This window comes from Ranitomeya variabilis, chromosome 5 (assembly GCF_051348905.1).
Source record: "Ranitomeya variabilis isolate aRanVar5 chromosome 5, aRanVar5.hap1, whole genome shotgun sequence".
In the NCBI taxonomy this organism is placed as follows: Eukaryota; Metazoa; Chordata; class Amphibia; order Anura; family Dendrobatidae; genus Ranitomeya; species Ranitomeya variabilis.
The window spans coordinates 75136483-75163647 of NC_135236.1; the positions used below are offsets into that span (position 1 = coordinate 75136483).

General features: G+C 42.4%; 1 protein-coding gene across 2 annotated transcripts in view; it reads left to right on the forward strand.

Moving 5' to 3' along the window:
• Window positions 1-9451: 9451 nt before the first annotated feature.
• LOC143774562 (uncharacterized) overlaps window positions 9452-27165 on the forward strand; it is an 85891-nt gene continuing 68177 nt past the window's right edge. For both annotated transcript variants that reach the window (XR_013215553.1, XR_013215554.1), the window contains exon 1: window positions 9452-9735. The gene's annotated coding sequence lies outside the window, so the exon portion shown is untranslated. The remainder of the gene's footprint in view (window positions 9736-27165) is intronic.

Here is a 27165-nt window from a genome sequence, read left to right on the forward strand (position 1 = left end):
AAGAGGAGCCGCCGCCCCACGCACAGCACAGCAGCCGCCGCCGCTCCCAGCAGAGACCCCACGCTGCAATGATACAATGAGGTAATGGGGGATACTCACTTTCCTGTGAGACGCCCCCTCGTCGTCATCAGGCCCACTCCCCCCCCACCCACCATATACACCCGGCAATGCGATACCCGGCGTATAAGACGACCCCCGACTTTTAAGATGATTTTCAGGGGTTAAAAAGTCGTCTTATACGCCGGAAAATACGGTATATATATATATATATATATATATACACAGTACAGACCAACAGTTTGGACACACCTTCTCATTTAAAGATTTTTCTGTATTTTCATGACTATGAAAATTGTAAATTCATACTGAAGGCATGAAAACTATGAATTAACACATGTGGAATTATATACTTAACAAAAAAGTGTGAAACAACTGAAAATATGTCTTATATTCTAGGTTCTTCAAAGTAGCCACCTTTTGCTTTAATGACTGCTTTGCACACTCTTGGCATTCTCTTGATGAACTTCAAGAGGTAGTCACCGGAAATGGTCTTCCAACAATCTTGAAGGAGTTCCCAGAGATGCTTAGCACTTGTTGGCCCTTTTGCCTCCACTCTGTGGTCCTGCTCACCCCAAACCATCTCGATTGGGTTCACGTCTGGTGACTGGAGGCCAGGTCATCTGGCGTAGCACCCCATCACTCTCCTTCTTGGTCAAATAGCCCTTACACAGCCTGGAGGTGTGTTTGGGGTCATTGTCCGGTTGAAAAATAAATGATGGTCCAACTAAATGCAAACCGGATGGAATAGCAACATGATGTGGTAGCCATGCTGGTTCAGTATGCCTTCAATTTTGAATAAATCCCCAACAGTGTCACCAGCAAAGCACCCCCATGCTATCACACCTCCTCCTCCATGCTTCACGGTGGGAACCAGGCATGTAGAGTCCATACGTTCACCTTTTCTGCGTCACACAAAGACACGGTGGTTGGAACCAAAGATCTCAAATTTGAACTCATCAGACCAAAGCACAGATTTCCACTGGTCTAATGTTCATTCCTTGTGTTCTTTAGCCCAAACAAGTCTCTTCTGCTTGTTGCCTGTCCTTAGCAGTGGTTTCCTAGCAGTTATTTTACCATGAAGGCCTGCTGCACAGTCTCCTCTTAACAGTTGTTGTAGAGATGTGCCTGCTGCTAGAACGCTGTGTGGCATTGATCTGGTCTCTAATCTGAGCTGCTGTTAACCTGCGATTTATGAGGCTGGTGACTTGGATAAACTTATCCTCAGAAGCAGAGGTGACTCTTGGTCTTCCTTTCCTGGGGCGGTCCTCATGCGAGCCAGTTTCTTTGTAGCGCTTGATGGTTTTTGCAACTGCACTGGGGGACACTTTCAAAGTTTTCCCAATTTTTCGGACTGACTGACCTTCATTTCTTAAAGTAATGATGACCACTCGTTTTTCTTTACTTAGCTGCTTTTTTCTTGCCATAATACAAATTCTAACAGTCTATTTAGTAGGACTATCACATGTGTATCCACCAGACTTCTGCACAATACAACTGATGGTCCCAACCCCATTTATAAGGCAAGAAATCCCACTTATTAAACCTGACAGGGCACACCTGTGAAGTGAAAACCATTTCCGGTGACTACCTCTTGAAGCTCATCAAGAGAATGCCAAGAGTGTGCAAAGCAGTCATCAGAGCAAAAGGTGGCTACTTTGAAGAACCTAGAATATAAGACATATTTTCAGTTGTTTCACACTTTTTTGTTAAGTATATAATTCCACATGTGTTAATTCATAGTTTTGATGCCTTCAGTGTGAATTTACAATTTTCAAAGTCATGAAAATACAGAAAAATCTTTAAATGAGAAGGTATGTCCAAACTTTCGGTCTGTAATATATATATATATATATATATATATATATATATATATATATATATATATATATATATATATATATATATATCCATATGCAAGAAGAAAGAGAAGGCACTCACCGATCTACATTTCCCAACTTTATTTCATCTTAAAGTTAAAAAAATTCCATGGCCGGGGGAGTGAGGTGCGGAACTCTTGTGAGCAGGGATAGACGACGGCTGTTTCGCGCTGTGCTTGCGCTTCCACGGGTCAGTATTTTTTTAACATGAAGATGAAATAAAGTTGGGAATTTTAGATCGGTGAGTGCCTTCTATTTCTTCTTGCATATGGTCATGGATTTTCGTGTATTTTCAGAAGAGCACCTATGATCTTGATGCACTGCTGATGCTAGGACTATTATTCATTAATACCTGGGCCCGAAATTTTTGGATAACCTCGTTTCACAGACAGTGCCAATCATTTTTGGTCTTCTTAGCGTTAGATATATACAGTCATATGAAAAACTTTGGGCACCCCTATTAATCTTAAGCTTAATGTTTTATAAAAATTGTTTTTTTTGCAACAGCTATTTCAGTTTCATATATCTAATAACTGTTGGGCACAGTAATGTTTCTGCCTTGAAATGAGGTTTATTGTACTAACAGAAAATGTGCAATCTGCATTCAAACAAAAGTTGACAGGTGCATAAGTATGGGCACCCTTATCATTTTCTTGTTTTAAATACTCCTACCTACTTTTTACTGACTTACTAAAGCACTTTTTTTGGTTTTGTAACCTCATTGAGCTTTGAACTTCGTAGCTAGGTGTATGCAATCATGAGAAAAGCTACTTAAAGTGGCCACTTGCAAGTTGTTCTCCTGTTTGAATCTCCTCTGAAGAGTGGCATCGTGGGCTCCTCAAAACAACTGTCAAATGATCTGAAAACAAAGATTATTCAACATAGTTGTTCAGGGGAAGGATACAAAAAGCTGTCTCAGAGATTTAACCTGTCAATTTCCACTGTGAGGAACATAGTAAGGAAATGGAAGAACACAGGTACAGTTCTTGTTAAGGCCAGAAGTGGCAGGCCAAGAAAAACATCAGAAAGGCAGAGAAGAAGAATGGTGAGATCAGTCAAGGACAATCCTCAGACCATCTCCAGAGAGCTGCAGCATCAACTTGCTGCAGATGATGTCACTGTGCATCAGTCAACTATACAACGCACTGTGTTTTTTTGCCGCCATGCATACCGCCTTTTTGTATTACCAGACAACTCAATCTTGGTTTCATCAGTCCACAGGACCTTCTTCCAAAAAGAAATTGGCTTCTCCAAATGTGCTTTTGCATACCTCAGCCGACTCTGTTTGTGGCTTCTTTCGCATCACTCTCCCATACAGCTTCTCCTTGTGCAAAGTGCGTTGTATAGTTGACCGATGCACAGTGACACCATCTGCAGCAAGTTGATGCTGCAGCTCTCTGGAGGTGGTCTGAGGATTGTCCTTGACTGATCTCACCATTCTTCTTCTCTGCCTTTCTGATGTTTTTCTTGGCCTGCCACTCCTGGCCTTAACAAGAACTGTACCTGTGTTCTTCCATTTCCTTACCATGTTCCTCACAGTGGAAATTGACAGGTTAAACCTCTGAGACAGCTTTTTGTATCCTTCCCCTGAACAACTATGTTGAATAATCTTTGTTTTCAGATCATTTGACAGTTGTTTTGAGGAGCCCATGATGCCACTCTTCAGAGGAGATTCAAACAGGAGAACAACTTGCAAGTGGCCACTTTAAGTAGCTTTTCTCATGATTGCATACACCTAGCTATGAAGTTCAAAGCTCAATGAGGTTACAAAACCAAAAAAAAGTGCTTTAGTAAGTCAGTAAAAAGTAGGTAGGAGTATTTAAAACAAGAAAATGATAAGGGTGCCCATACTTATGCACCTGTCAACTTTTGTTTGAATGCAGATTGCACATTTTCTGTTAGTACAATAAACCTCATTTCAAGGCAGAAACATTACTGTGTCCAACAGTTATTAGATATATGAAACTGAAATAGCTGTTGCAAAAAAAAAACAATTTTTATAAAACATTAAGCTTAAGATTAATAGGGGTGCCCAAACTTTTTCATATGACTGTATATACACACACTAGCTATTGAACCTGTTCTACACCTGGGTGGCGAGCATTTATATTGGTATATGGTCTCCATCCTGGTATGCGCCTCTTCCATCCTGCCCCCTAATCTTGTCATGTGCTGCTACCATCTTGCACCCCCATCCTGTCATATGCTGCTCCCATCCTACACCCCCTTCCTGTCATGTGCAGCCCCATCCTGCGTCCTCATCCTGTTTTGTGCGCCTCCATCCTGTCATGTGCTACTCTTTTCCTGTGCCCTCATCCTGTCATGTGCTGCTCCCATCCTGCGCCCCCATCCTGTCATGTGCTGCTTCCATCCTGCACCCCATCCTGTCATATGCTACTCCCATCCTGCGCCCTCATTCTGTCATGTGCTGCAACCATTCTGCGCCCCCATTCTGTCATGTGCTGCTCCCATCGTTGATGGCCCCCATAAGATGCTCCATAGCATAATATGCCCCGTATGCTGCTGCTGCGATTTAAAAAAAATAAATGACATACTCACCTCTCGTCGCTGGGCGCTGAGTGCATAAGCAGGCGGGGACACCAGCGCACTATGGGGGTCAGGTGCTGGAGTCGCCGGTGTCTAAGGCCCCCGCTGTAACAGCGTGTCCCTCCCCCGGCCTGTGTCCCTGGACTGCTATGTAATCAGGCTTAAGTCAACAACCGGAAGGGGGAGCCCTCCCCCATGGAGGGGTGGATCCCAGGACACAGAACAATAGACTCATGTGTTGGCTGATTCAATTGTGTGGTGACTTGCGAAGGGCTGGGATCTTATGCTGAGGCGAGATCCTGGTGCCAGAGTGTGGAGGGTTAAAAGCTGCCATGTGGAATGGTGTTGTGTCCCTCATGTGTTGGATCCAGTAAACCCATCCCAGGATTATTTTTCTTTTCCCTGGCGTCGGATTGCCAGGTGGCGCCCCCGGATCTGCTCCTTTTTGTGTGGACTCAGTGTAGACTAATTACGGACGCTGCAGAATTACTTTGATTTGTGTTGTCCCAGTTCCTTGTTCCGATAACTTTTATTGGATTGATTACTGGCGTGGCGTCTCTTCCTGCTCTGTCGCCGTCACACCCAGCACTTGCGATATTCACCTGTCCCTGTTCCAGCTAGGGTTAGGGCTAGGGTTGGGGCTAGGGTTGGGGCTTAATTTAGGGTTAGGGTTAGGCTACTTTCACACTAGCGTTTTTTGGCTTCCGTCGCAATGCGTCGTTTGAGAAAAAACGCATCCTGCAAAAGTGCTTGCAGGATGCGTTTTTTCTCCGTTAACTTGCATTAGCGACACATTGCGACGGATTGCCACACGTCGCATCCGTCGTGCGACGGATGCGTTGTGCTTTGGCGGACCGTCGGCACAAAAAAAGCTACATGTAACTTTTTTTGTGCGACGTGTCCTCCATTTCCGACCGCGCATGCGTGGCCGGAACTCCGCCCCCGCCTCCCCGCACCTCACAATGGGGCAGCGGATGCGTTGAAAAAACAGCATCCGCTGCACCCATTGTGCGGCGCTTACAACGCTAGCATCGGTACGTCGGCCCGACACACTGCGATGGGCCGAGTACGACGCTAGTGTGAAAGTAGCCTTAGGCTTCTTTCACACTTGCGTCGGTACGGGGCGGTCGCAATGCGTCAGCCCGACGTACCGACGCACGTTGTGAAAATTGTGCACAACGTGGGCAGTGGATGCAGTTTTTCAACGCATCTGCTGCCCAGTCTGTCCTGGGGAGGAGGGGGCAGAGTTACGGCCACGCATGCGCGGAAATGGCGGACGCGACGTAAAAAAAAAGGTTACATTGAACTTTTTTTGTGACGACGGTCCGCCAAAACACAACGGATCCAGTGCACGATGGACGCGACGTGTGGCCATCCGTCGGTAATACAAGTCTATGGGCAAAAAAGGCATCCTGTGGGCACATTTGCAGGATCCGTTTTTTGTCCAAAACGACGAATTGTGACGGATGCCACACGACGCAAGTGTGAAAGTAGCCTTAGGGTTAGGGTTGGGGCTAAAGTTAGGGCTAGGGTTAAATTTAGGGTTAGAATTGGGGCTAAAGTTAGGGTTAGGGCTAGGGTTGGGGCTAAAATTAGGGTTAGGCTTGGGGCTAAAGTTATGGTTAGGGTTGGGGCTAAAGTTAGGGTTAGGGTTGGGGCTAAAGTTAGGGTTAGTTGGGAATAGGGTTAGGGTTTGGATTAGGGTTGGTATTAGGGTTACGTTTGGGATTAGGGTTTGGATTAGGGTTACGTTTGGGATTAGGGTTGGGATTAGGGTTAAGGTTAGGGTTGGGATTAGGGTTAGGGGAGTATTGGGATTAGGGTTAGGTTTGAGGTTAGGGTTGAGATTAGGGTTAGGGGTGTGTTGGATTTAGGGTTTTGATTAGGGTTATGGTTAGGGTTGAGATTAGGGCTGTTTTGGGGTTAGGGTTGTGATTATCGTTAGGGTTGTGATTAGGATTATGGATCGGGTTGAGATTAGGGTTAGGGGTGTGTTGGAGTTAGGGTTGGAGTTAGAATTGGGGGGTTTCCACTGTTTAGGTACATCAGGGGGTCTCCAAACACGACAGCCAATTTTGCGCTAAAAAAGTCAAATGGTGCTCCCTCCCTTCTGAGCTCTGCCGTGCGCCCAAACAGTGGTTTACCCCCACATATGGGGCATCAGCGTACCAGGGATAAATTGGACAACAACTTTTGGGGTCCAATTTCTCCTGTTACCTTTGTGAAAATAAAAACTTGGGGGCTAAAAATCTTTTTTGTGGGAAAAAAAAATATTTTTTTATTTTTACTACTCTGCATTATAAACTTCTGTGAAGCACTTGAGCATTCAAAGTTCTCACCACATATCTAGATAAGTTCCTTAGGGGGTCTAGTTTCCAAAATGTGGTCACTTGTGGGGGGTTTCTACTGTTTAGGTACATCAGGGGCTCTGCAAATGCAACATAACGCCCGCAGACCATTCTATCAAAGCCTGCATTCCAAAATGGCGCTCCTTCTCTTCCGAGCTCTGCCGTGCGCCCAAACAGTGGTTTACCCCCATATTTTGGGTACCAGCATACTCAGGACAAATTGGACAACAACTTTTGGGGTCCAATTTCTCTTGTTACCCTTGTGAAAATAAAAATTTGGGGGCTAAAAAATCTTTTTTGTGCGAAAAAAATATATTTTTTATTTTCACTACTCTGCATTATAAACTTCTGTGAAGCACTTGGGCATTCAAAGTTCTCACCACATATCTAGATAAGTTCCTTGGGGGGTCTATTTTCCAAAATGGGGTCACTTGTTGGGGGTTTCTACTGTTTAGGTACATTAGGGGTCTGCAAACGCAACATAACGCCAGCAGACAATTCTATCAAAGTCTGCATTCCAAAACGGCGCTCCTTCCCTTCCGAGCTCAGCCATGCGCCCAAACAGTAGTTTACCCCCACATATGGGGTGTCGGCGTACTCAGGACAAATTGTACAACAACTTCTGGGGTCCATTTTCTCCTGTTACCCTTGGTAAAATAAAAATTTGGAGGCAAAAAGATCATTTTTGTAGAAAAAATGCGATTTTTTTATTTTCACGGCTCTACGTTATAAACTTCTGTGAAGCACCTGGGGGTTTAAAGTGCTCACCACACATCTAGATAAGTTCCTTAAGGGGTCTAGTTTCCAAAATGGTGTCATTTGTGGGGGGTTTCCACTGTTTAGGCACATCAGGGGCTCTCCAAACGTGACATGGCGTCCGATCTCAATTCCAGCCAATTCTACATTGAAAAAGTAAAACGACATTCCTTCTCTTCCAAGCTCTGCTGTGCGCCCAAACAGTGGTTTACCCCCACATATGGGGTATCGACGTACTCAGGAGAAATTGCACAACAACTTTTGTGGTCTAATTTCTCCTGTTACCCTTGTGAAAATAAGAATTTGTGGGCGAAAAAATCATTTTTGTGAAAACAAATGCGATTTTTTATTTTCACGGCTCTACGTTATAAACTTCTGTGAAGCAATTGGGGGTTCAAAGTGCTCACCACACGTCTAGATAAGTTCCTTAAGGGGTCTAGTTTCCAAAATGGTGTCACTTGTGGGGGGTTTCCACTGTTTAGGCACATTAGGGGCTCTCCAAACGCGACATGGCGTCCGATCTCAATTCCAGCCAATTCTGCATTGAAACAGTCAAACGGTGCTCCTTCACTTCCAAGCTCTGCGGTGCGCCGAAACAGTGGTTTACCTCCACATATGGGGTATCGGCGTAAATTTTTGTTTTTACACTTGTGAAAATTAAAAAAAATGGTTCTGAAGTAAAATGTTTGCAAAAAAAAGTTAAATGTTCATTTTTTTCTTCCACATTGTTTCAGTTCCTGTGAAGTACGTAAAGGGTTAATAAACTTCTTGAATGTGGTTTTGAGCACCTTGAGGGGTGCAGTTTTTAGAATGGTGTCACACTTGGTTATTTTCTATCATGTAGACCCCTCAAAATCACTTCAAATGTGATGTGGTCCCTAAAAAAAACATGGTGTTGTAAAAATGAGAAATTGCTGGTCAACTTTTAACCCTTATAACTCCCTAACAAAAAAAAAATTTGGTTCCAAAATTGTGCTGATGTAAAGTGGACATGTGGGAAATGTTATTTATTAACTATTTTTCGTGACATATCTCTCTGATTTAAGGGCATAAAAATAAAAAATTTGAAAATTACAAAATTTTAAAAATTTTCGCCATATTTCCGTTTTTTTCATAAATAATCGCAAATAATATCGAAGAAATGTTATCACTAACTTGAAGTATAACATGTCACGAAAAAAACAATCTCAGAATCAGCGGGGTCCGATAAAGCGTTCCAGAGTTATAACCTCATAAAGTGACACTGGTCAGAATTGTAAAAATTGGCTCTGTCACTAAGGGGTTAAAAATGATGGGAGACAAAAAAACAATAAACAGTTTTCATCGGTTGATAAAGGGTTAAAGCGGTCTATGGTTCTCACACTCTGAGTGGAAATGTAGTCACAACCATGTCATATCCTGTGATTGCTCAATATGACTCTTACTTTACACTAACTACGGGAGCGTTCCACAATATTGTTTCTATGCAGAACAGGAGGAGACTTTCTACAGAATATTAGTGTTCGCCCGCCAGCTAAAAAAAATGGCTACCACAGACAGGCTTAGCACAAACCACTCTGTTTACCAGATTCCAGGGGCAGTCCTGGCCTTCACCCTGCAACCCCTTTACAGGAATCTGGACTTCAAGATTTACACACGTTTGAAAATGACTGATCTAAGAATAGGAAAGATATATATTTCGCATCGCACAGGGTGAGGTAAGTCAGCTAGGAAAAAAAAAGATAAAGTCACATTCCCCGTCCTGTGTGTGCATTCCCGGTGAGGGAGACACATGAGGACACGGTGAGGTAACGGTAGGTGCAGAGACTACTCGTGCGGCCGGAGAGGAGAGACGACGGGGAGCTGCCAGGCAGAAGACTCCTGAAAGGGCTGCGGTGAGGGAGAAGCCCGGACATTGCAGGGAGTGTCCTAGAGGGGTCTGTGGGAGGCACGGGTCTGCAGCCGGCATTGCTGCAATGCAGTGACAGTGGCCCTTTAATATCAGGACTCGGGCATATGACCGTGTGGGGGAGCTCCCCGGAGGTGGGGCGATGAAGGACTATAAGGCCACTGCTCTCTCCTGCGCGGCTGCACTTTATGTCGCCGTCTTCTTGCTAAAACGTGACAGACAATGCTGAGTCAGGAGCAGAGCCCACCTTTATACAGGGGTAAGTTACCTAACAAATGGTGTATGGGATGGACCGCCACTGCGAGCTGCCCGCCGACAGGAGCTGTGCAGAGGCAGTAAATCCATTACATGTAGTACTGTGCACACCTTATTATATACAGTATATACACTACATATAGAACTGTGCACACCTTATATACACTACATAAAGTAAGTATTGCTTACTATACACACTGTGTACTATTAGATACCACTTATTACCCACATGTATTGTAGATTGTAAGCTCTCATGAGCAGGGTCGTCTTATTTCGCTTTAATTATTGTATTGTTAACGTCAGGGCCGGCTCCAGGTTTTTGAGGGCCCCGGGCGAAAGAGTCTCAGTGGGCCCCCCCCCCTTTAAAATATATCACGATTCATGATGCCCAGATACAGCGGAGAAATATAGGTATAGTACAATGCCAGATTTCACTTCTTACATGAGTGATAGCTATTGTAAATTCTGCAGTGTATATATACAGGGGAGAGGTACTGTGCAGTGTATATATACAGGAGGAGCGGTACTGTGCAGTGTATATATACAGGAGGAGCGGTACTGTGCAGTGTATATATACAGGGGAGAGGTACTGTGCAGTGTATATATACAGGAGGAGCGGTACTGTGCAGTGTATATATACAGGAGGAGCGGTACTGTGCAGTGTATATATACAGGGGGAGGGTACTGTGCAGTGTATATATACAGGGGAGAGGTACTGTGCAGTGTATATATACAGGAGGAGTGGTACTGTGCAGTGTATATATACAGGGGAGAGGTACTGTGCAGTGTATATATACAGGAGGAGTGGTACTGTGCGGTGTATATATACAGGGGAGAGGTACTGTGCAGTGTATATATACAGGAGGAGTGGTACTGTGCAGTGTATATATACAGGAGGAGAGGTACTGTGCAGTGTATATATACAGGGGAGAGGTACTGTGCAGTGTATATATACAGGAGGAGCGGTACTGTGCAGTGTATATATACAGGAGGAGCGGTACTGTGCAGTGTATATATACAGGGGAGAGGTACTGTGCAGTGTATATATACAGGAGGAGCGGTACTGTGCAGTGTATATATACAGGGGAGAGGTACTGTACAGTGTATATATACAGGAGGAGAGGTGCTATGCAGTGTATATATACAGGAGGAGTGGTACTGTGCAGTGTATATATACACAGGAGGAGAGGTACTGTGCAGTGTATATATACAGGAGGAGTGGTGCTATGCAGTGTATATATACAGGAGGAGTGGTACTGTGCAGTGTATATATACACAGGAGGAGAGGTACTGTACAGTGTATATATACAGGAGGAGTGGTGCTATGCAGTGTATATATACAGGAGGAGTGGTACTGTACAGTGTATATATACAGGAGGAGAGGTACTGTGCAGTGTATATATACAGGACAGGAGGAGTGGTACTGTGCAGTGTATATATACAGGACAGGAGGAGAGGTACTGTGCAGTGTATATATACAGGACAGGAGGAGTGGTACTGTGCAGTGTATATATACAGGACAGGAGGAGAGGTACTGTGCAGTGTATATATACAGGAGGAGTGGTGCTATGCAGTGTATATATACAGGAGGAGAGGTGCTATGCAGTGTATATATACAGGAGGAGTGGTACTGTGCAGTGTATATATACACAGGAGGAGAGGTACTGTACAGTGTATATATACAGGAGGAGTGGTGCTATGCAGTGTATATATACAGGAGGAGTGGTACTGTACAGTGTATATATACAGGAGGAGAGGTACTGTGCAGTGTATATATACAGGACAGGAGGAGTGGTACTGTGCAGTGTATATATACAGGACAGGAGGAGAGGTACTGTGCAGTGTATATATACAGGACAGGAGGAGTGGTACTGTGCAGTGTATATATACAGGACAGGAGGAGAGGTACTGTGCAGTGTATATATACAGGACAGGAGGAGTGGTACTGTGCAGTCAGGGCCGGCGTCAACACCCGGCCTAGCCGGGCAATTGCCGGGGCCCTGACGAGACAGGGGGGCCCACTCACACAGTCATAGAGCCATCTGGCTGCTTTAACCCTTTCTACCCTTTCAATTTGCGCTGGCACAAGCATCTTCTCACTGTCAGTGCAGGGCCAGGCACACATAGGGGTTAATTAAGGACACAGCCAGCGTGACATTGTGGGCGGAGAGTTCTCCTGCTCTGAATCTCCTGACTGTGTGCACTCCTGAACTTATCAAGGAGACGGAGCTCCTACCAGCACCTGAGTGAGTGCAATGCTATATCGCTGTATGTTCTGACAGTCTGGGACTGGGACGGGTGACCTGGGGCGGCCATGGGCTGGGCGGCTGCAGCTGATATATATATACTACAGCAGCCTCCCAGCCCAGGCCCCCAGCACAGCCTGTATAGATACAGTGTATATAATATATATACAGGACAGGTGCTGGGGGCCTGGGCTGGGCGGCTGTTGAAGTATATACACTGCACAGTACCACTCCCCTGTATATATACACTGTACAGTACCACTCCCCTGTATATACACACTGCACAGTACCACTCCTCCTGTATATATACACTGCACAGTACCTCTCCTCCTGTCCTGTATATATACAGTGCACAGTACCATTCCTCCTGTATATATATACCGCACAGTACCACTCCTCCTGTCCTGTATATATACACTGCACAGTACCACTCCTCCTCTCCTGTATATATACACTGCACAGTACCACTCCTCCTCTCCTGTATATATACACTGCACAGTACCACTCCTCCTGTCCTGTATATATACACTGCACAGTACCACTCCTCCTGTCCTGTATATATACACTGCACAGTACCTCTCCTCCTGTCCTGTATATATACACTGCACAGTACCACTCCTCCTGTCCTGTATATATACACTGCACAGTACCTCTCCTCCTGTCCTGTATATATACACTGCACAGTACCACTCCTCCTGTCCTGTATATATACACTGCACAGTACCTCTCCTCCTGTATATATACACTGTACAGTACCACTCCTCCTGTATATATACACTGCATAGCACCACTCCTCCTGTATATATACACTGTACAGTACCTCTCCTCCTGTGTATATATACACTGCACAGTACCACTCCTCCTGTATATATACACTGCATAGCACCTCTCCTCCTGTATATATACACTGCATAGCACCACTCCTCCTGTATATATACACTGCACAGTACCTCTCCTCCTGTCCTGTATATATACACTGCACAGTACCACTCCTCCTGTCCTGTATATATACACTGCACAGTACCTCTCCTCCTGTCCTGTATATATACACTGCACAGTACCACTCCTCCTGTCCTGTATATATACACTGCACAGTACCTCTCCTCCTGTATATATACACTGTACAGTACCACTCCTCCTGTATATATACACTGCATAGCACCACTCCTCCTGTATATATACACTGTACAGTACCTCTCCTCCTGTGTATATATACACTGCACAGTACCACTCCTCCTGTATATATACACTGCATAGCACCACTCCTCCTGTATATATACACTGCACAGTACCTCTCCTCCTGTGTATATATACACTGCACAGTACCACTCCTCCTGTATATATACACTGCATAGCACCTCTCCTCCTGTATATATACACTGTACAGTACCTCTCCCCTGTATATATACACTGCACAGTACCGCTCCTCCTGTATATATACACTGCACAGTACCTCTCCCCTGTATATATACACTGCACAGTACCGCTCCTCCTGTATATATACACTGCACAGTACCGCTCCTCCTGTATATATACACTGCACAGTACCTCTCCCCTGTATATATACACTGCACAGTACCTCTCCTCCTGTATATATACACTGCACAGTACCACTCCTCCTGTATATATACACTGCACAGTACCTCTCCCCTGTATATATACACTGCAGAATTTACAATAGCTATCACTCATGTAAGAAGTGAAATCTGGCATTGTACTATACCTATATTTCTCCGCTGTATCTGGGCATCATGAATCGTGATATATTTTAAAGGGGGGGGGGCCCACTGAGACTCTTTCGCCCGGGGCCCTCAAAAACCTGGAGCCGGCCCTGTGTGCAGTGTATATATACAGGACAGGAGGAGTGGTACTGTGCAGTGTATATATACAGGAGAGGAGGAGTGGTACTGTGCAGTGTATATATACAGGAGAGGAGGAGTGGTACTGTGCAGTGTATATATACAGGACAGGAGGAGTGGTACTGTGCGGTATATATATACAGGAGGAATGGTACTGTGCACTGTATATATACAGGACAGGAGGAGAGGTACTGTGCAGTGTATATATACAGGAGGAGTGGTACTGTGCAGTGTGTATATACAGGGGAGTGGTACTGTACAGTGTATATATACAGGGGAGTGGTACTGTGCAGTGTATATACTTCAACAGCCGCCCAGCCCAGGCCCCCAGCACCTGTCCTGTATATATATTATATACACTGTATCTATACAGGCTGTGCTGGGGGCCTGGGCTGGGAGGCTGCTGTAGTATATATATATCAGCTGCAGCCGCCCAGCCCATGGCCGCCCCAGGTCACCCGTCCCAGTCCCAGACTGTCAGAACATACAGCGATATAGCATTGCACTCACTCAGGTGCTGGTAGGAGCTCCGTCTCCTTGATAAGTTCAGGAGTGCACACAGTCAGGAGATTCAGAGCAGGAGAACTCTCCGCCCACAATGTCACGCTGGCTGTGTCCTTAATTAACCCCTATGTGTGCCTGGCCCTGCACTGACAGTGAGAAGATGCTTGTGCCAGCGCAAATTGAAAGGGTAGAAAGGGTTAAAGCAGCCAGATGGCTCTATGACTGTGTGAGTGGGCCCCCCTGTCTCGTCAGGGCCCCGGCAATTGCCCGGCTAGGCCGGGTGTTGACGCCGGCCCTGGTTAACGTTGTTACTTATGACTGGGACGGACTAAACTGCATATTGGGATGATGGGATGATGGGCTGCAATACTAGACTCGACCACTAGATGGCAGCACATTTTACAAATGCAGCCCAGGAAATGACTTCTTGTAATATAGCAAGAAGGGAATTCAATGGAAATACAGGGAAAAAAAGATTGTAACTATATGGGATTATGTGTAGAATATCGGGTTACACACGCCTGGTGATATATCTCATCAACATCTCATAGGAATATGGGTATATCTATTGTTCTGTATGGGGATTATGGGTGAAATATCACACATACACATGCCCAGGAACATACTTCATCTACTTCTGATAGGAATATGGGTATATCTATTGTTCTGTATGGCATTATGGGTGAAATATCACAAATACACATGCTCAGGAACATACTTCATCTACTTCTGATAGGAATATGGGTATAACTATTGTTCTGTATGGGGATTATGGGTGAAATATCACACATACACATGCCCGGGAACATACTTCATCTACTTCTGATAGGAATATGGGTATATCTATTGTTCTGTATGGGGATTATGGGTGAAATATCACAAATACACATGCCCAGGAACATACTTCATCTACTTCTGATAGGAATATGGGTATAACTATTGATCTGTATGGGGATTATGGGTGAAATATCACAAATACACATGCCCAGGAACATACTTCATCTACTTCTGATAGGAATATAGGTATAACTATTGATCTGTATGGGGATTATGGGTGAAATATCACAAATACACATGCCCAGGAACATACTTCATCTACTTCTGATAGGAATATGGGTATAACTATTGTTCTGTATGGGATTATGGGTGAAATATCACACATACACATGCCCAGGAACATACTTCATCTACTTCTGATAGGAATATGGGTATATCTATTGTTCTGTATGGGGATTATGGGTGAAATATCACAAATACACATGCCCAGGAACATACTTCATCTACTTCTGATAGGAATATGGGTATAACTATTGTTCTGTATGGGGATTATGGGTGAAATATCACACATACACATGCCCAGGAACATACTTCATCTACTTCTGATAGGAATATGGGTATAACTATTGTTCTGTATGGGGATTATGGGTGAAATATCACAAATACACATGCCCAGGAACATACTTCATCTACTTCTGATAGGAATATGGGTATATCTATTGATCTGTATGGGGATTATGGGTGAAATATCACAAATACACATGCCCAGGAACATACTTCATCTACTTCTGATAGGAATATGGGTATAACTATTGTTCTGTATGGGGATTATGGGTGAAATATCACACATACACATGCCCAGGAACATACTTCATCTACTTCTGATAGGAATATGGGTATAACTATTGTTCTGTATGGGGATTATGGGTGAAATATCACACATACACATGCCCAGGAACATACTTCATCTACTTCTGATAGGAATATGGGTATAACTATTGTTCTGTATGGGGATTATGGGTGAAATATCACACATACACATGCCCAGGAACATACTTCATCTACTTCTGATAGGAATATGGGTATAACTATTGTTCTGTATGGGGATTATGGGTGAAATATCACACATACACATGCCCAGGAACATATTTCATCTACTTCTGATAGGAATATGGGTATAACTATTGTTCTGTATGGGGATTATGGGTGAAATATCACACATACACATGCCCGGGAACATACTTCATCTACTTCTGATAGGAATATGGGTATATCTATTGTTCTGTATGGGGATTATGGGTGAAATATCACAAATACACATGCCCGGGAACATACTTCATCTACTTCTGATAGGAATATGGGTATATCTATTGTTCTGTATGGGGATTATGGGTGAAATATCACAAATACACATGCCCAGGAACATACTTCATCTACTTCTGATAGGAATATGGGTATATCTATTGATCTGTATGGGGATTATGGGTGAAATATCACACATACACATGCCCAGGAACATACTTCATCTACTTCTGATAGGAATATGGGTATATCTATTGTTCTGTATGGGATTATGGGGGAAATATCACACATACACATGCCCAGGAACATACTTCATCTACTTCTGATAGGAATATGGGTATATCTATTGTTCTGTATGGGATTATGGGTGAAATATCACACATACACATGCCCAGGAACATACTTCATCTACTTCTGATAGGAATATGGGTATATCTATTGTTCTGTATGGCATTATGGGTGAAATATCACACATACACATGCCCAGGAACATACTTCATCTACTTCTGATAGGAATATGGGTATATCTATTGTTCTGTATGGCATTATGGGTGAAATATCACAAATACACATGCCCAGGAACATACTTCATCTACTTCTGATAGGAATATGGGTATAACTATTGATCTGTATGGGGATTATGGGTGAAATATCACAAATACACATGCCCAGGAACATATTTCATCTACTTCTGATAGGAATATGGGTATAACTATTGATCTGTATGGGGATTATGGGTGAAATATCACAAATACACATGCCCAGGAACATACTTCATCTACTTCTGATAGGAATATGGGTATAACTATTGTTCTGTATGGGGATTATGGGTGAAATATCACACATACACATGCCCAGGAACATACTTCATCTACTTCTGATAGGAATATGGGTATAACTATTGTTCTGTATGGGGATTATGGGTGAAATATCACACATACACATGCCCAGGAACATACTTCATCTACTTCTGATAGGAATATGGGTATATCTATTGTTCTGTATGGGGATTATGGGTGAAATATCACACATACACATGCCCAGGAACATATTTCATCTACTTCTGATAGGAATATGGGTATAACTATTGATCTGTATGGGGATTATGGGTGAAATATCACACATACACATGCCCAGGAACATACTTCATCTACTTCTGATAGGAATATGGGTATATCTATTGTTCTGTATGGGATTATGGGTGAAATATCACACATACACATGCCCAGGAACATACTTCATCTACTTCTGATAGGAATATGGGTATATCTATTGTTCTGTATGGGATTATGGGTGAAATATCACACATACACATGCCCAGGAACATACTTCATCTACTTCTGATAGGAATATGGGTATATCTATTGTTCTGTATGGCATTATGGGTGAAATATCACAAATACACATGCCCAGGAACATACTTCATCTACTTCTGATAGGAATATGGGTATAACTATTGATCTGTATGGGGATTATGGGTGAAATATCACAAATACACATGCCCAGGAACATATTTCATCTACTTCTGATAGGAATATGGGTATAACTATTGTTCTGTATGGGGATTATGGGTGAAATATCACACATACACATGCCCAGGAACATACTTCATCTACTTCTGATAGGAATATGGGTATAACTATTGTTCTGTATGGGGATTATGGGTGAAATATCACAAATACACATGCCCGGGAACATACTTCATCTACTTCTGATAGGAATATGGGTATATCTATTGTTCTGTATGGGGATTATGGGTGAAATATCACAAATACACATGCCCGGGAACATACTTCATCTACTTCTGATAGGAATATGGGTATATCTATTGTTCTGTATGGGGATTATGGGTGAAATATCACAAATACACATGCCCAGGAACATACTTCATCTACTTCTGATAGGAATATGGGTATATCTATTGATCTGTATGGGGATTATGGGTGAAATATCACACATACACATGCCCAGGAACATACTTCATCTACTTCTGATAGGAATATGGGTATATCTATTGTTCTGTATGGGATTATGGGTGAAATATCACACATACACATGCCCAGGAACATACTTCATCTACTTCTGATAGGAATATGGGTATATCTATTGTTCTGTATGGGATTATGGGTGAAATATCACACATACACATGCCCAGGAACATACTTCATCTACTTCTGATAGGAATATGGGTATATCTATTGTTCTGTATGGCATTATGGGTGAAATATCACACATACACATGCCCAGGAACATACTTCATCTACTTCTGATAGGAATATGGGTATAACTATTGATCTGTATGGGGATTATGGGTGAAATATCACAAATACACATGCCCAGGAACATATTTCATCTACTTCTGATAGGAATATGGGTATAACTATTGATCTGTATGGGGATTATGGGTGAAATATCACAAATACACATGCCCAGGAACATACTTCATCTACTTCTGATAGGAATATGGGTATAACTATTGTTCTGTATGGGGATTATGGGTGAAATATCACACATACACATGCCCAGGAACATACTTCATCTACTTCTGATAGGAATATGGGTATAACTATTGTTCTGTATGGGGATTATGGGTGAAATATCACAAATACACATGCCCAGGAACATACTTCATCTACTTCTGATAGGAATATGGGTATAACTATTGTTCTGTATGGGGATTATGGGTGAAATATCACACATACACATGCCCAGGAACATACTTCATCTACTTCTGATAGGAATATGGGTATAACTATTGATCTGTATGGGGATTATGGGTGAAATATCACACATACACATGCCCAGGAACATACTTCATCTACTTCTGATAGGAATATGGGTATATCTATTGTTCTGTATGGGGATTATGGGTGAAATATCACAAATACACATGCCCAGGAACATACTTCATCTACTTCTGATAGGAATATGGGTATATCTATTGTTCTGTATGGGGATTATGGGTGAAATATCACACATACACATGCCCAGGAACATACTTCATCTACTTCTGATAGGAATATGGGTATATGTATTGTTCTGTATGGGGATTATGGGTGAAATATCACAAATACACATGCCCAGGAACATACTTCATCTACTTCTGATAGGAATATGGGTATTACTATTGTTCTGTATGGGGATTATGGGTGAAATATCACACATACACATGCCCAGGAACATACTTCATCTACTTCTGATAGGAATATGGGTATAACTATTGTTCTGTATGGGGATTATGGGTGAAATATCACACATACACATGCCCAGGAACATACTTCATCTACTTCTGATAGGAATATGGGTATAACTATTGTTCTGTATGGGGATTATGGGTGAAATATCACAAATACACATGCCCAGGAACATACTTCATCTACTTCTGATAGGAATATGGGTATATCTATTGATCTGTATGGGGATTATGGGTGAAATATCACAAATACACATGCCCAGGAACATATTTCATCTACTTCTGATAGGAATATGGGTATAACTATTGTTCTGTATGGGGATTATGGGTGAAATATCACACATACACATGCCCAGGAACATATTTCATCTACTTCTGATAGGAATATGGGTATAACTATTGTTCTGTATGGGGATTATGGGTGAAATATCACACATACACATGCCCAGGAACATATTTCATCTACTTCTGATAGGAATATGGGTATAACTATTGTTCTGTATGGGGATTATGGGTGAAATATCACACATACACATGCCCAGGAACATATTTCATCTACTTCTGATAGGAATATGGGTATAACTATTGTTCTGTATGGGGATTATGGGTGAAATATCACACATACACATGCCCGGGAACATACTTCATCTACTTCTGATAGGAATATGGGTATATCTATTGTTCTGTATGGGGATTATGGGTGAAATATCACAAATACACATGCCCGGGAACATACTTCATCTACTTCTGATAGGAATATGGGTATATCTATTGATCTGTATGGGGATTATGGGTGAAATATCACACATACACATGCCCAGGAACATACTTCATCTACTTCTGATAGGAATATGGGTATATCTATTGTTCTGTATGGGATTATGGGTGAAATATCACACATACACATGCCCAGGAACATACTTCATCTACTTCTGATAGGAATATGGGTATATCTATTGTTCTGTATGGGATTATGGGTGAAATATCACACATACACATGCCCAGGAACATACTTCATCTACTTCTGATAGGAATATGGGTATATCTATTGTTCTGTATGGGATTATGGGTGAAATATCACACATACACATGCCCAGGAACATACTTCATCTACTTCTGATAGGAATATGGGTATATCTATTGTTCTGTATGGCATTATGGGTGAAATATCACAAATACACATGCCCAGGAACATACTTCATCTACTTCTGATAGGAATATGGGTATAACTATTGATCTGTATGGGGATTATGGGTGAAATATCACAAATACACATGCCCAGGAACATATTTCATCTACTTCTGATAGGAATATGGGTATAACTATTGATCTGTATGGGGATTATGGGTGAAATATCACAAATACACATGCCCAGGAACATACTTCATCTACTTCTGATAGGAATATGGGTATAACTATTGTTCTGTATGGGGATTATGGGTGAAATATCACACATACACATGCCCAGGAACATACTTCATCTACTTCTGATAGGAATATGGGTATAACTATTGTTCTGTATGGGGATTATGGGTGAAATATCACAAATACACATGCCCAGGAACATACTTCATCTACTTCTGATAGGAATATGGGTATAACTATTGTTCTGTATGGGGATTATGGGTGAAATATCACACATACACATGCCCAGGAACATACTTCATCTACTTCTGATAGGAATATGGGTATATCTATTGTTCTGTATGGGGATTATGGGTGAAATATCACACATACACATGCCCAGGAACATACTTCATCTACTTCTGATAGGAATATGGGTATAACTATTGTTCTGTATGGGGATTATGGGTGAAATATCACACATACACATGCCCAGGAACATACTTCATCTACTTCTGATAGGAATATGGGTATATCTATTGATCTGTATGGGGATTATGGGTGAAATATCACACATACACATGCCCAGGAACATACTTCATCTACTTCTGATAGGAATATGGGTATATCTATTGTTCTGTATGGGATTATGGGTGAAATATCACACATACACATGCCCAGGAACATACTTCATCTACTTCTGATAGGAATATGGGTATATCTATTGTTCTGTATGGGGATTATGGGTGAAATATCACAAATACACATGCCCAGGAACATACTTCATCTACTTCTGATAGGAATATGGGTATATCTATTGATCTGTATGGGGATTATGGGTGAAATATCACACATACACATGCCCAGGAACATACTTCATCTACTTCTGATAGGAATATGGGTATATCTATTGTTCTGTATGGGATTATGGGTGAAATATCACACATACACATGCCCAGGAACATACTTCATCTACTTCTGATAGGAATATGGGTATATCTATTGTTCTGTATGGGATTATGGGTGAAATATCACACATACACATGCCCAGGAACATACTTCATCTACTTCTGATAGGAATATGGGTATATCTATTGTTCTGTATGGCATTATGGGTGAAATATCACAAATACACATGCCCAGGAACATACTTCATCTACTTCTGATAGGAATATGGGTATAACTATTGATCTGTATGGGGATTATGGGTGAAATATCACAAATACACATGCCCAGGAACATATTTCATCTACTTCTGATAGGAATATGGGTATAACTATTGATCTGTATGGGGATTATGGGTGAAATATCACAAATACACATGCCCAGGAACATACTTCATCTACTTCTGATAGGAATATGGGTATAACTATTGTTCTGTATGGGGATTATGGGTGAAATATCACACATACACATGCCCAGGAACATGCTTCATCTACTTCTGATAGGAATATGGGTATAACTATTGTTCTGTATGGGGATTATGGGTGAAATATCACAAATACACATGCCCAGGAACATACTTCATCTACTTCTGATAGGAATATGGGTATAACTATTGATCTGTATGGGGATTATGGGTGAAATATCACAAATACACATGCCCAGGAACATACTTCATCTACTTCTGATAGGAATATGGGTATAACTATTGTTCTGTATGGGGATTATGGGTGAAATATCACAAATACACATGCTCAGGAACATACTTCATCTACTTCTGATAGGAATATGGGTATAACTATTGTTCTGTATGGGGATTATGGGTGAAATATCACACATACACATGCCCAGGAACATACTTCATCTACTTCTGATAGGAATATGGGTATATCTATTGATCTGTATGGGGATTATGGGTGAAATATCACAAATACACATGCCCAGGAACATATTTTATCATTATTTTAAGAACATATATCCAAATAGTCATGCCCAGTACCACATTTGATGAATTTCCCATAATAATATGAATAGAATTATTCACCTCCATGGTAATTCAATGTGAAATATTATATTTACAGAGGCCAAATAATTTTGCAGCTTTGTTTGAAAAAATATCTTTAAAAACTTGTAGGCACCTAAGCTCCATAATAAATGAATGCCTATATGTACATTTATATTACAGCGTCAAATAGGCTAAGTAATTTCCTTTTACAGCTTGGTAATTCTGCATTCAATAGCGCTGTAATAAGTCAGTATAGGCTGTTTATTGTCTCTATATGACGGCTTTTCATTAATATAGCGATAACAGTTTGAACTATTAATTTGAAAATATCTGCATTGATTTCCTGGACATATGCAGTGTTTATCCGCTCAAAGATGCTGAAACAGGCCTGGAAAGACGGGTTTAACAAAGTTTTTCCTTTTTTTTTTTTTTCTTCAAGATCATGAAAACTGTCTGAAGCATTGACTTGAAAATAGCTTTTGTGACTTTATTGATATATTTTGTGGTTGGACGTCAAGGTTGCTGAAATAAGTAAATAAAGGCTGATTTAAGAGACTTTTAACTGCTTATCTTCAGTACTGAAAAAAAGGCTTAAAGCTGACCTGTCATCACATTCAATGCCACCAAGCCGCAGCTATGGTGGCATAGCTGACAGGTCCAGCAGTGTGGACAGCCCTCTATCCGCCTCCCTGGTGCCTCCGCACTAAAATATTACACTTTATTCCTCTCGACGGGCACCACTGGAAGCATGAAGTGTCTGTATCGGTCCGATGGAGTGTGAACAAATCTGCGCTATCTACAATGCACTGCGTCATCAGTTGCTGGGCAGGAATTTATTTACTGCCCAGCGACTGATGACGCGGCACAGCGCAGGGCTCAAGCACTGATTGGTTCACACTCCAAAACACCAACAGGACCACTTCTTGATTCCCGTTACGCGCGCCAAGGGGGCAATAAAGTTTAGTATTTCAATGAGGAGGCACCCAGGGAGGTGGACAAAGGTCTCTCCACACAGCTGGACCTGTCAACTATGCCACCATAGCTGCGGCTTGGTGGCATTGAATGTGATGACAGGTCCTCTTTAAAGCGTCGAGTTGAAAATAGCCTGTGTTTTCCTTGTGAAATTTAATACTTAGCTGCTCAATCGTGCATAGCGTGTGCTGTCAACCAACAAACACCTTACCCCACTAATTTCACATAAAATGTAATGTGATATGATCATCAGATGTGGATGATTATATTATTGATTATTATCAATATTCATTTATATGGGGATTATGATTTGGATAACATGGCTACAAATCCCAACTCCCATATTTATCCTTTACCTGATAAAAATATCCAGTAGAGTCTCTTTTATCCAAGCTAAACGGGAGCAGAGGGTGCTTGGATTTGTGAAAAACTGGGATAACTCAAACAACTGAATAAAATGCCCCCCTTTGTATCCTGCTGTCCCGCTTTGGGTCTTCCTGTCCCTCTTGTATCCTTCTGTGCCTCTGAGTATCCTCCTTTTGTGTCATCCTACTTCTCTTTTATGTTCTACTGTCCGCTTTTGTCCCTTTTTTGTGTCTAAAAGGGGAGCCCTGGGCAGCCGCCTGGATGCTTGGATAAAGCAGTAAATTGGCTGGCAAAGTGCTGTACAGTCATGGCCAAAACTATTGAGAATGAGACAAATAGTAATTTTTCCAAAGTCTACTGCTTCATTTTTTCTAATGGCAATTTGCATATACTCCTGAATGTCAGAGTGATCAGCTTAACAGCAATTACTGTACTTGCAAAGTCAATATTTGCCCAGAAAATGAACTTTAACCCCCAAAACACATTTCAACATCATTGCAGTCCTGCCTTAAAAGGAGCAGCTAGCATCGTTTTAGTGATTGATCCATTAACACAGGTGTGGGTGTTGATGAGGACAGGGCTGGCGATCAATCAGTCATGATTAAGTAAGAATGACATCACTGGACACTTTAAAAGGAGGCTGGTTCTTGGTATCATTGTTTCTCTTCAGTTAACCATGGTTATCTCTAAAGAAACACGTGCAGCCATCATTGCACTGCACAAAAATGGCCTAACAAGGAAGAGTATCACAGCTACAAAGATTGCACCTCAGTCAACAATCTATCGCATCATCAAGAACTTCAAGGAGAGAGCTTCCATTGTTGTCAAAAAGGCTCCAGGGCGCCCAAGAAAGACCAGCAAGCGCCAGGACCGTATCTTAAAACTGTTTCAGCTGCGGGATCGGACTACCAGCAGTGCCGAGCTTGCTCAGGAATGGCCGCAGGCTAGTGTGAGTGCTTCTGCATGCACTGTGAGGCGGAGACACTTTGAGCAAGGGCTGCTGGTTTCAAGGAGGGCAACAAAGAAGCCACTTCTCTCCAGAAAAAACATCAGGGACCGACTGATATTCTGCAAAAGGTACAGGGAGTGGACTGCTGAGGACTGGGGCAAAGTCATTTTCTCTGATGAATCCCCTTTTCGATTGTTTGGGACATCTGGAAAACAGCTTATTCGGAGAAGAAGAGGTGAGCGCTACTGTTGTGAAATTGGATTCTGGGCTCCCCCGGTGGCCACTTGTGGAATTGTACTTGTGTGCATCATCCCCTCTGTTCACCTGCTCCTATCAGGATGTGGGAGTCGCTATATAACCTTGCTCCTCTGTCAGTTTCATGCCGGTCAACAATGTAATCAGAAGCCTTCTGTGCATGTTCCTGCTACTAGACAACTCCTAGCTAAGTTGGACTTTTGTCCTTGTGTGTTTTTGCATTTTGTTCCTGTTCACAGCTGCTGTTTCGTTACTGTGTCTGGAAAGCTCTTGTGAGCGGAAATTGCCACTCTGGTGTTATGAGTTAATGCTAGAGTCTTAAAGTAATTTCTGGATGGTGTTTTGATAGGGTTTTCTGCTGACCATGAAAGTGCCCTTTCTGTCTTCATGCTATCTAGTAAGCGGACCTCGATTTTGCTAAACCTATTTTCATACTACGTTTGTCATTTCATCTAAAATCACCGCCAATATATGTGGGGGCCTCTGTCTGCCTTTTGGGAAAATTTCTCTAGAGGTGAGCCAGGACTGTCTTTTCCTCTGCTAGGATTAGGTAGTTCTCCGGCTGGCGCTGGGCATCTAGGGATAAAAAACGTAGGCATGCTACCCGGCCACTTCTAGTTGTGCGGCAGGTTTAGTTCATGGTCAGTATAGTTTCCATCTTCCAAGAGCTAGTTCTCATATATGCTGGGCTATGTTCTCTCGCCATTGAGAATCATGACAGTTTGACCGGCCCAAAAAAGGGTTAAATTACGGGCTGAGAAAGGAGAGAAAAAAGAAGTCTGCTACAATTTTTTTTTTTTTTTTTCCCCCCTCTAGTTCTGAGTGTGCTCTTAATTGAATCACTTGCTAGTCTGCCTATACTGCAGCCTTCCTCTCTTTCTCTCCTTCTAATCCTTGAATGGCTCTGTGTTCACCTGTTTCAAATGGATCTTCAGAGTGTAGCTACAGGTTTGAATAATCTCGCCACAAAGGTACAAAATTTGCAAGATTTTGTTGTTCATGCACCTATGTCTGAGCCTAGAATTCCTTTGCCTGAATTCTTCTCGGGGAATAGATCTCACTTTCAAAATTTTAAAAATAATTGCAAATTGTTTTTGTCCCTGAAGTCTCGCTCTGCCGGAGACCCTGCACAGCAGGTCAGGATTGTAATTTCCTTGCTCCGGGGCGACCCTCAGGACTGGGCTTTTGCATTGGCACCAGGGGATCCTGCGTTGCTCAATGTGGATGCGTTTTTTCTGGCCTTGGGGTTGCTTTATGAGGAACCTCATTTAGAGCTTCAGGCGGAAAAGGCCTTGATGTCCTTGTCTCAGGGGCAAGATGAAGCTGAAATATACTGCCAAAAATTCCGCAAATGGTCTGTGCTTACTCAGTGGAATGAGTGCGCCCTGGCGGCGATTTTCAGAGAAGGTCTCTCTGATGCCATTAAGGATGTTATGGTGGGGTTCCCTGTGCCTGCGAGTCTGAATGAGTCCATGACGATGGCTATTCAGATCGATAGGCGTCTGCGGGAGCGCAAACCTGTGCACCATTTGGCGGTGTCTACTGAGAAAACGCCAGAAAATATGCAATGTGATAGAATACTGTCCAGAAGCGAGCGGCAGAATTTTAGACGAAAAAATGGGTTGTGCTTCTATTGTGGTGATTCAACTCATGTTATATCAGCATGCTTTAAGCGTACTAAGAAGCCTGACAAGTCTGTTTCAATTAGCACTTTACAGT